Below are 12,271 nucleotides of genomic sequence, written 5' to 3' on the forward strand. Positions count from 1 at the left end.
CACCTTCTTGCCTTATGTTGTTAAATTGCTTGGCAATGAGTGGGTGAAGAGCAGTCAGATGTTTCAACCAAAAACCATGCAGTTCATCTTCACCTGGTGCTGACCAATTCTTGATCTTCCTTGCCCTTTTCTCCATCATTTCTGCTGTTTATTACTAGTTCTTTCATTTCAGCTTCTTTTTTATTCTTATCTACCTCCTCTCTCCAAGCTGCATTCTTGTTGTATTTCTTTGAGTTGTCCCATAGCTGTGCCCAGAACTGCATTGTTTCTTCTTTGTCAGGTGTTGACTGGTTCCTTGCAGTCTTTCCATAGATGGATTAGTAGAAACGTTTCTGATTCCACTGAAAATGGAGATTCTGCCTGTAGTGTGCAATACGAGCTTCATATCTACTGATCTTCTTGGCTATGGCTATTTGTTGCTTCATTATTTCCAGTGCTTCTTTGATTTTCCTTGTTTCTAGGTGATATTTCTTGATCAGGTATTCTTTGGTCTTCTTGTTCTTCAGCTTCTTTTCTTTCATCTGTTCTAGGTTGCTTACATCTGAACATAGCATGCAGATCTTATTTTCCAACCTGATCTTCCATTTTGGTGGTACACTGTTTGGCTTTTTTTCTTGTTTGTTGATTTTGCATCGAAGGTATTCAGTTACAGCTGCAGACGTGCTGTACATTAGTTGATTTGCTTCTGCAGTGAGCTGGTGCTTATATTTGATATTATAGTATTGGCATCATTTAATTCTTGTGCTAGCTGTTTCTTTGTAACAAGCTTCAATGCAGGCAACCTTATTCTGTTCTTTTTGTGCTGTTCTAGATGCTCAGTTATTCTTTGTTTCAATTCCTCTTGTTTTTTAGTTAGGGGACTTTGTTCTTTCTGGGAAAAAAGCAGAGGAGAGGGTGCCTGGTTTGGGAATGAAAATGACTCCCCCTGGTTTGCCTCTATAGTCTGAGCTACTTCTGGCAAGGCTTTGATTTCTTTGGTTTGGGTAGACCTTTACAGTTCTTCCAATTCTACTTCTGTGAATACTTTATTTTATGTTATAAATCTACATTGATCTGCTACCCTCTCTTCTGTTATTTCTAATTCTGGATGTTGTTCTTTCCAGACCTGGTGCATTCTTTTCAGATATCCTCTTCTTGTTGGACTTGACTTATAATAGCAAATAATTATTTCTTTGTGTTCAGTCTTTATATATTTGCAATGGGTAAACAACGTTTCTTCCAGTAGTTCTGCAGCTACTGGCCCTGGTTGCCCAGCCAACAGTCCCGAGTCCTGTAACCCACTTGTCACCAGATGTCCAGGAACTAGTATACCTAGAATGGTCCTTGTTGACCTGGGCAATGACCGATCCAGTATGGTTTTCTGTAAATTACATCTCACCAGGGTGAGTGTCCTGGTGAGAATCTCCAGTACAGGTGTGTGTGTGTGTTGAAAAAGTTGTTGAAAAAGATGTTAAAAATTTATGGGATTTTTGCATACAAAATAATCTTAATCTAGAATGCAACATCCCAGATATAATGATATTTGAAAAGAAAATAATATTCTTTGTAGATGTGGCAATGCCCAGGGACAGCAAAACTGAAGAAAAAGAATAGGGAAAAAAATTACAAACTACAAAGATCTTATGATTGAAAAGCGTTGATTATGAAAAAGATCTTGCAAATTCATCTCTGTAGCCATTGGTGCATTCGGTGGAATATCAGACAAATTAAACATTTTCTTTCAGTACTATTTCAGTTTTATCAGCCATGGATTTACAAAAAAAACTCAAAACAAAACAAAAACCATCTTGCTGAGCCCATCTTACATCTTACATTGTTACTTTGATAGTTCCTAGGTTCCTGGCTGGAACTCAAATTTCCAAATAACACTAGTCAAACATATGGTTCCTTTTCTTTTTTTTCTTTGCACTTGTTATTCCATGATGAATAAAAATGTAATAATAATAAACTGAATATGTAAAATTCCATAGCAGTCATGTAGTAAAAAGTTTATATTTTCATTCCAAGAGCATCCGAAACCTACTAACATTGTAATTCATGGTTTGAAAAACATTCAGGATGTTTTCCCCCCACCTACCCCCCAGTTGCCTTTGGAATTAAATATAAATGTTTTAACCAGATTAGATTTTAATAAATGTACATGAACAGGATTTGAAAGGCAAATATGATTTTTCTGAGACTAAAGAAAATAGATCCACATCAGCAATGCTTAACAGAATTCATTATGCAAACCCTTTTTTTCCTTGATAAGAAAGTCCAATGCATATTAATCTTCTAATAAACCATATCATTAGCTGCAATAAATAATGATTTAACAGAGCAGCTATAGAGCCACCAGAAATTCTTTCTGAAATTAGAAAACTTGAATGATCTGGAGCATGACATTAGATTGTGATAAAAGGTAAAGAGGATTGGATGTTGTGAATTACATTAATAGTATAGTTCTATTGAAGGGTTATATTTAGTAGTAAACTGATAACGAAAGTAAAGTTGGACCAACTGGTACTACCTACAACTTCACACAAATTGCATAACACCTCTTCCTAAAATACGGTGCATACAGTATGAACAAATGTTAATTGTTTTGTAAATTTCCCAGAGTCATTTAACAAGATGGGTGGTGATAAATTCAATAAATAAAAAATCAATGCATCAATGCATCAATGCATAAATAAATAAATGCATATCGCTGAATGTGCAAAGAGTTCTATGTGACCTTAAACCCTGTGAGTTATGGGTTCCTATTGTAAAGAATACTTTGTGGATAAAGATCTGCAAAACATCATCCTGCACACTCAGGCTTCAGGCCCCAAGAAGCAGCACTACTGGATATTTTAAACAGTAGTAGCAGAGCTACTAACTGCAGCCTCATTTCCCACTACAAGCTTCAGCTTACTTCTTATAATGCAGGAAGGAGGCAAAAATCTAAGTCACTTCTGCTACTGTCAGTCAAATCTATTGGTAAGACCATCAGACCTGCCCTGCTTAAATATGGACAACAAATACAGGCAGTCCTCATTTAACAATCACAACTGGGGCCAGCAACTCTGACATTGTTTTCTTTTTCCCCCAACCCCCATGTTCTAAAATAAGCTGCCAACGTTAAAAAAATAAAAGGGATTGAAAGAAACAAAAAAAAAAAGGTTTTAGCTCCCCCCCAAAAAAAAGAAAGAAAGAAAAAAAAAAGCTGACAGATAAACTGGTTATAACATCATATATGTATAAAAATAGCAAGCCTGATCCAATCAATACTGAGCGTGTGCTTAATTATCCTATTAACAGAATGGATTCATCAACAGAAGAACCTTACACTGATTTACTCAGAACTACTTTTGAATTCAACCATTCTTAAGCCTAGGTAAATGTTCAGAGTTTCATAGAATGAACATACATTTAAGTACAAGTTTAAGGATGAATGGGGAAGAAAAAAGTGATGGGAACTCTATCCCTTATGTTTTCCCATTTTTATTCATATGTGACCAAAAAAGCACAGTTCTCTTGAGCAGCAGGGTTGTGAGAAAGGACTGTAGTGCTTCAAGTCATAAGGATGAGCAAATCTGTTGATTTTGTTTTTTATCCTCTCTTTTCCAAACCTTCCTCATCCCTGGATCTTTGCCTTCCAGATGGCTGTTTTTCTGGTACTCTTCCCATGCTCCTCTTCCTTCTGAATATTCTTCCTCTTTCTCCAAGACAATTGCCTCCATTGTGCTCAAGCACACCCATTGGGTAGACCAGCTCAGGAAACAGATCTCACAGGAAGGCTAGAACTATATTTTATTGAGATCGGCTATAACGACAACATATTTGCCTATTTCCCTTATGGTCATCTCCCATCTTGACAGCCACTGTACTGAGCCATGGTCTTGGAGTTGGCTGTCAGTGGCATGGCTATATCTCAATTCTTCTAATGAACCACCCATCAGCTGCGTCATGAAGCTTGTTACCCTTGATAATGGATTAGGTTAGCCCCAATAAGCAACACCATAAATAATGTTATCTGGGCCCCAAGACAAACCTCCTCGGATGCTTCTGCAATGATGAGAGAGCTCATTTGCTGAGCCCCTGACCAGCTGTGCAATTTAATGTGGTTGGAAGAAAAGGAAGAAGGAGGTCTCATGGCTGTATCTTCCCCACCAGTGACTCAGCTGTAGGCCTGAACCCATAAGTATCTTCCTTTACCTCCTTGGTTATCGTAGTGTTTCTTCCCTTCTCCCTGACTAAGGGAAGGAAGAAGAAAGGTCTGGAAATGGCAGCACTGAGGCAATAGCTTATTTTGGAGCATCAGGAGAGGAAAAGGAAGTTGGGCGCAAATGAAACTGCACCCCTTTTTAATGTGCATGAGATCCTTTAATGTGCAGGAGGGATGGATCTTTGTATGGTTGTGACTAGAATAACAGCTTTTTACCCCCCCCCCCATCCCACCCACCCCCAAAGGCATTTAAAAAATAGCAACATCTGGCTTTTGCATGACATGCCCAGGCACACACTCCAAAGGATGGGAAAAGGATATGCTTTCATTTCATTTCCATTTGCATTTAATTACAGATATTTAAGGGCAATGTGGCTATTCTCCTGATATGTATTCACAATTCCCTCTTTCTGCCCAATTACAACTTTGGAGGGCTATGAAGGCTATAACCAAAACATTCAGGGGACACAGCTGACCCCAGGTCTCAGCTTAAATGACCAAGATCTGAAATACAAGTGGAATAAGGAAGAGCAATATTTTGACAATCAAAGGTACCACTTAGCATTTGGGGTGACCTGAGACTAAAAGTGAGTTGGCCACATCATACAGTTGGGCAGACTAAATTTGGGGAAAACTTTTAGGAGTGAGTTTTCTTGCTTGTTTAAACTATGTTATGGCTATTTAGGGCTGGTGATATAGTTTTCTTCTGTGTGTGTGTGTGTGTGTGCGCGCGTTAACCTCAAAAGGGTGGGAAACCATTTTGAGGTAATCATGGTCAGAGAAAATTCCAAGTGCTGCAAAAAAAGACCTGCATGTGGGGCCATAGTTTGTCTCCTCATGAGGTAGAAATAATATTTCCCATTCTCTTGGAATATAGGGACAGAATTGGACATCCCTTTAATAGTACGTATATAATAGAATTTCCTGTCAGAAAACTTGTTGAAATTCTATGCAGACTCACTTGGCTTGGGGCCTCCAGAAAATTAGCAGAGTTTTCTGGAGTTCAGGCTGGAAGCAATATTTCTCTTGCAAATTCATAAATGCAGGCAAATCATATTGTCCTGATCGGGGATTACCTGCTCAGAAGTATGCTGCTTTTCTTGCACAAGTCCATAGAAACTAATTAATATAATTAGCATTGTTACATTCCAGTGACAACTTCCATTATTACTTCAGGTCAAGATATGCAAATGATGGAAAGTAACTTATGTTAATAATATTGTTTCAGGGAGCACTTGTAATTAAACTTAAATCAGTGTCTGAAAGTGTTTAATGTGATTAAAATAATATTTGACCCAGAGTTTCAGTTTATGTAGACTTCCAGATGAAACCCCATTTCCTTGAGATATAATTATGGTGGCATGCATATTCATAGCTATCTGCCCAAATATATGCATATCAAACAATTCACTGAGACATGTGGTATTGTCCCCATGATCAGAGGCATTTTTCATAGTGGCCATTGTAAGAGCAAATTCACAAGAAAAAGAACAGTATGAAAATACAAACAACTCAAATGGCCCACACCAAACAAAGCACATTTGAGAGCTGCGAGTTTAATGAAAGAGAGTTCTAATGTTGCACATGTGACGCCTTGTGGATTGTTGTGCAGAATGGGAATTGCACCCATCCAGTTGCTCCTTAATCAAGCTTCATCATTGGCTGCAAACTCAAGCTCCGTGTGCAGTTGCTGTGGGCCTGTGTTTTGCTGTGCCAGTTCCCACACAATGAAATCTTGAAAGGGCTAATCGTTTGGAAAAAAATGTTATTTTAGAGAAGATACCCTAAAGTCTAGACTCAGGAATTCCCTGGACCCTTTTTTAATATCTCTGGATCAAGCAAATGTGATGGCTGATTTCTCTTGCCAGGGAATAATGAACTTGTTGTGGGAATAAGCAGTCATGCCAGATGGACTTTTCATTCCAGTTGAATGTTGCAGTGCTACAGGTGAATACATACTGCACACATATGGCATTCAGAGCAATTTTGTTTTGTATGATTAGCCAGCAGTAAGCTAAACAGTCACATCTGAGACAGCATATCTGGTTCAGTGCTCTTGATAATGTTCCTATCCTATCCATACCTGGCAAATAAAATCTGCTTTGGACCACTTCCCATATTACATTTTTAGTGGTGCAGATGTCAACTTAAGCATCTATAGTATCTGAAATGTGAATGTAACAACTGAGCCTGTAAATATAACTATCATATAGGAAGCTGTGATTGGCTGTTGACCTCTGTTCTGGCTGATCTTTTATTTTCCACCCACCATCTCTCTCTCTCCATGTTTTAATATTGCAATGCTATTTTAACAGATTAGTTATGGATGATTGCATTGAGTCTATACAGCTTTAGTAGATCTATTTGGTTGACAAATGTGTGTCTTCAATTACACAGAGAGCAAATATCAACTGCGAGCCATTTCCTCCTTTCCAATTTGACTGCTCTTTGATTAATTGTTTTTGTATAAAGACCCTCCCCTGTACAAGATACAAAGATATGATCAGCTTAAGCTCAGAATTTCAGAGTCATGTTGTTATATGTTATGTAAAGAATTTCCTTCCTGCATCTCTTTCCCTGCTGATAACCCTTCTCCCTTTCCTATACACATATTTCTCCATCCTGTTTTCTTAGGTGAACAAGAACAAGATATACTGTGAGCCTGACTGCTTTTCAGCTTCTCCTCAATAGCCCAGGGGAAATGAGCAGAAGTAAAATTTGCAAAGGGTCAAGCTACTGAGGTTCTTCTCTGCACTTTTTTTTTTTTTTTTTTTAGTAGGTAGTGGAGGTGAAGGGATTTTTATTGTTGCAACTCAGGTCAGGGCAGTGATTTTTCTTCCACATTTCAAGTTGGCAGAAGAAAAGGTCACATTAGATTGCCTTCAGACTGCTTCTGAGGGTTTGGAGAATGACCACAGTGGTGAGTGGAAAAGCCCCCAGTGTATGGTAAAGGTGCTGTGTCTGCTACAGTAAATTTCCTCACTGGGAGCTTAATATAGAAAAGAGGGTTCCAGTTGGAAATTGGCAGCCCCAGAAATGATTCTGCTTCTAAGTCTTCTAGTTCCTCCCATAGAAGGAAGCACAGGGGCATCAAAGGGTTTGCCATCAGCTCCAACAAGTTTGATGCTGATACAAATAATGTGACAAAATACACTTTCTTAACAGTAAGAAAGAGTGCATCAGCAGTGTATGCTTATTTGTGTCTTATATGCAAAATACCATTTGTGTACAAATAAATAAATAGACTACCTAACAGCAAAAGTACAGTAAGCCACAACGGTGAAGTTTATAACTACAACACTAAAGTATATTAACATACATTCTTGTAAAAAAAAAAAAGGAAAGAAAGAAAGAGCATCAACTACTATTTCAAATCAATGAATCATAATAATGTTATGAGCATAATATGTAAGTTTTCAGAACATGTTTAGTGTTTAAATGGTGGGAAAATGAAACAATGCAGTGTGCAGTTCACAGTTGTTGTGGTTTGCCTCAGTTTATCTCAATCTGTCCATCTCTCTCTTGCATTTTTTCATTAGTGATGCTTTTCTTGCATTAAATTTAATATAGACCTGTGATAGGATATCTCTGTGGCAGAGCTGAGCTCTATTACTAGCCAGGGAAAAGTCCTGGGGGAGTCACCAGCATTCATTGCTCATCCTGGAAATTGTTACTTCAACAACACTCTGATATTCATGTGGCTTCCATCCTGTTGGCATTCTGTAAGGCCTAAAAAACCTGGTGTTTCTTCAGGCTTTGGGTTGACATGGATGGTGCTACTTGTTAGATTGCTTTAGCTGTGTTTTTGTGTAGAGTGACTGGATACCATCTTGTTTTGTTCTGTATTGTGCTTTTATTGTTCATTACACTGCGAGCCATGCAGAGTCAGTTTGAAGTTGGGTGGTGCCTATGTTGAATTCAATCAATCAATCAATCAAAATCAAATTATTGCTGCAAATTCTTCTCTTAAGGTTTGAATTTCCAGGTTCATACATTTCATACATGTTATGTGTCTTAAGGGAAAAAACTACACAAGGCTACAAGTTTATCGTTTTCTTCTTTGAAAACTGAAAAAGCACTTCTCATATTAGCACCCATGCAATAGTTGTAATTAAACAAATTAATTGCACTTATCAGCTGATAGATGTATTACCACTTAATGTGGATTATATTAGTGGCCTAATGTTGTGAATGTTGGAGGTAGAATATTATTATACTTAAAAACTGATTTTTCCATTTTTAAGTTGGCTGTAGTTTCCATTTACAGATTCCAGCAGATATATAAATAGTTTTGATATAATTTTATATATTAAATGTACTTACTTTCAATATTTTCCAACAGCAAAACTCAATGATGCCATTAAAAACAATAGCTACAACTAGGCTTTGTTAAATTAAAGACAAAATTAGTCTCTTTTTGGTTCAGTAATAAAGTAAAATTAAAATTAAAATCATTTCACAATGAAGTGAAATTACCCTTGCTATTCATTTAAAGTGTAACCCTCTACCATCTGCAGACATTTGTATCATTTGGAATACCTTAATACAACAACGGTTCCTTAGAGTAGACAGTGTTGCTACTAATTTGCAGTAACAGAACTTGCAAAAAGGGAAAAAAATGGTTTTCAAAAATCCAATTAAGCATGAAAGTGCTATGGATGAAACAAGTGGAACAAATCAAATTATTTAATATTAGTATCCCAGACATACGGTAGTTCTCTCCTTTTCTTTCATTTTTCAAGCTCACTGCTTGATATGTAGCTATGGTTTAGAGCTGAGGATGCCTTGTCATATCCACAAGAGTCTGATTCACTAGAGGTTCCCACCTCTCCTTCTATTGGAAAGAAAGGGTTGGTCACCAACACACATACTATTCTGTAAAATCAGCTCAACCTTCTACAATAGACTTTTGTTACCAGCCAGACACTGGGAACACATAACACCAGTTTTATGGACCCTGTATTGATTACCAATTGGTTTCCAGGTCCAATTTGAGATGCTGGTTTTGACATATAAAGCACTTCATGGCTTAGCGCCTAGATATCTTTCGGACCACCTTCTCCAGCCAGCTTCTGCCTGAACAATTATGTCTATCAAGAAGAAACTATTGCAAATGTTACACTTTTGGTAAGTTCAGGGGGCCAAGGGAAGGACACACAATGGAACTGCCTTCCTGCAGAGATCAGGCTGGCTGCCTCTTGAAGACCAAGCTGTTTCAAAGAACTTTCCCCTGATTTGATGTGATCTTGAAGCCTTTTGATTCTAATTGTTAGAGGCTGAAGCTGGCTGGAGAAGGTGGTCCTAAAGATATCTGGGTCTTCTTGGTTGTAAGTGCTGTTATATTTTTCTTTTTGTATTGGAAGTTTTATATTGTATTTTTTCCTATATGAGCTACCGAGAATCATTTTGATTGCAGCAGCATAGAAACATGTTTAGTAAATAAATAAATAAGGATCAACCAGGGTGGCCCAGACTGAAGGCCACTCCCAGAAGCTCCCTAGGTGGCTTTGGACTGCTCACTCTCTTTTGTTCTTAGCTTAAAGTAACATTGATGAAAGTGTGTATCTTTATATGAAATATCTCTGTCAAAAATGAGGTCAACTTAGTTTATCATATGAAAATTGATGAAACAGCTTAAATAACTTATTAGCAAACAGCATGAGGATGTCAAATGCAAAAGCTGGACAACTAGGAAAAGATAAATAAACCTACTGCTGACAAATCAACCAGAGCTATAGACCTAACCTTGGTACCACCTCAAAGTATTCATTTAACAGATTGATTTAAATTTATAAACCTGAGTCTTATTATATGTACATTTATTATTTATTTTTTCTGATTTTATGGTACATTGTCTGAATAGAAAACCACAGTCTAACCTACTGCTGAGCTAAGAGACCTAAAAAACCTCAATCAAATTTATGAGCACAGTTAATGGCCAGGTAACTTCTCTAATTTCTTACAGGGGAGGGAGAAATTCCCCAATCATTTCTCCCAAGTAATATCTACTAAAAAAGCCCTTGTAAAGAATTACCTTATGAGGTCTTTCCTTGGGATTTAACTGAAATATGGGAAGTCTAGGAGACTGCTGTTGGAGAGATGATTGCTTGTGGACTGCCAAGATATTCACTTCTTTGTCTTGGTGGCCAGATAACTAAATAAATGAAAGAGAACTAGTTCTGCAAATTATTTGAAAGAAGGAGAGACATTCTAATTTTAACCAGAAGGAGGAAGAAGAAATAGAGGACTTTTTTTCTGCCTGGTTGTGCTCTAGGTTGCAAAAGGGGACAGATCCTGTTATTACTCAGGATATTTGCCTACTTTGTAGAATTTTTATCCCATAGAGATGGCTGGAGAATTTGGTATTTTTGAATTCCAAAGGGAATTGGTTGAACTTTTCACTATTTGAGTAAAATATCTTTTGGAATTTAGATATCTGCCTGTTTTGTTTTTAGTTTTAGTATTTTTCCTTTTCTAAATGCTCCAATGCAGTTTTTAGAGATGATCTTAGCATTTGTCCTGCTGCATTGCAGGCTATGCTTGTTTTGCCCTGTGCATGCCTAGTTCTTATCAGAGAACACAACCTTATCAGACACAACTTTATCAGACACAAACCTTATCGGTACATGATATGGGAAGGGATTTTGTTTCTCAGCTGGTCTATCACAGAGCCTGATGTCAATTTGGGCTAAGAGGGAGTGACCGGCCCAAGGTGGCCCAGCTGGCTCCTGTGCCTAAGTGAAAACTAGACGTTGAGTCTCCCTGCTGCTGATTACCTTAACCATTACACCATATTGGCTGTTGCAGTTTTTAGATTAACTGTGATATATATATAGAGAGAGAGAGGGAGGGAGAGGGAGAGGGAGGGAGAGGGAGAGGGGGAAGATGCTTTTTATTAATTTGATTTTTTTAATTAATTTTACTTTTTAAAACGGTGTGAGAAATTTATTTCAGTGCACTTTTTTTATTTTTAATGTTAGTGTAATGATCTATACAGTATATAAAAATGAAGTGTGCACAGGCAAAAGTTTTTCCACATATGAATTCTCTTCATCATACCTGGACCTCAAATTGAACAATATTAATGAAGCATTACACCTACCCTCACTTGTTCTTACTCATAATAAAAGCAGAACGTAAAACACAAATGAAAAGAGGACTATATACAAAGAAAAGCTTTCTGTTGAAAAGGTGGTATTCAGTTTCATTCTTCTTTCTAGCAGATAGTCTGTTTTAATAATGCAGGCAAATGAAACATTAGCTCCAAGAGACTTTGTCTCCCTAGTTATAAAAGATAAATGAATTGTATTATATCACTTGATTCTGTTCCCCCCCCCCCCAGCTTTTCCGTTTTTATGAAACATAGCTTGATGAAGGTATGTAAAGCAGCTTGGGTAGGTAATTCATTTTGTCAAATTATAGCATCTTTGAAACAAGGAACTCAATATTAGATTTATCTTTTAAATCTGCAGCAAAGCCTTCCATTCATTTATTGGATGCTACTGCCTTTGCTACCAAGAAACATAATAATGTAAATGTGTTGTTATTCCTTGGGAGAAGATTTAACAAAAACTCAGGTGTTGCATGCATATGACAATAAACAGTAGCTTAACTCTAATTAAACTGAAATCAAATTATTTTAGAACTTTTTAAAAATAGACCAAGTCTTGAAATCACCAATTTTTGAAGATTACGCAAGAGACCACTGAGATCTTATGTCTGATATTGCAAGATTTCTGGATTTTGATGAGATGAAATCTTCTAAAGTCTCAGAGTGAGATTGCTAATCTTGCAAGATTTCAGATAATTCATTTTTGTAGGGTGGGGATGGCAGGTACAATGGCAACCTGTGCCTAAAAAAGTTGCCAGTGCTTAAAGATCTCAGTCAGATCCTGTAAATTGGGTTCCTTTTGAAAGGAAATAGGCTTGTTAAATTTCACTAAACAAAAAAGATGATTACATACTAAAACTCTCTAGCTCAGGAATATTAAGGTAACAGAAAATAGAAGTGACATCTAAAGTATAACACTTTAGCCCTTATTAAGGCTGACATCTATGTTTTATTGTTGATTGAAGGTTTTA

The sequence above is a fragment of the Python bivittatus genome, unplaced genomic scaffold (assembly GCF_059951505.1).
Source record: "Python bivittatus isolate LINGU-HERP-01145 unplaced genomic scaffold, Pbiv_v1 ctg000330_np1212, whole genome shotgun sequence".
NCBI lineage: Eukaryota > Metazoa > Chordata > Lepidosauria > Squamata > Pythonidae > Python > Python bivittatus.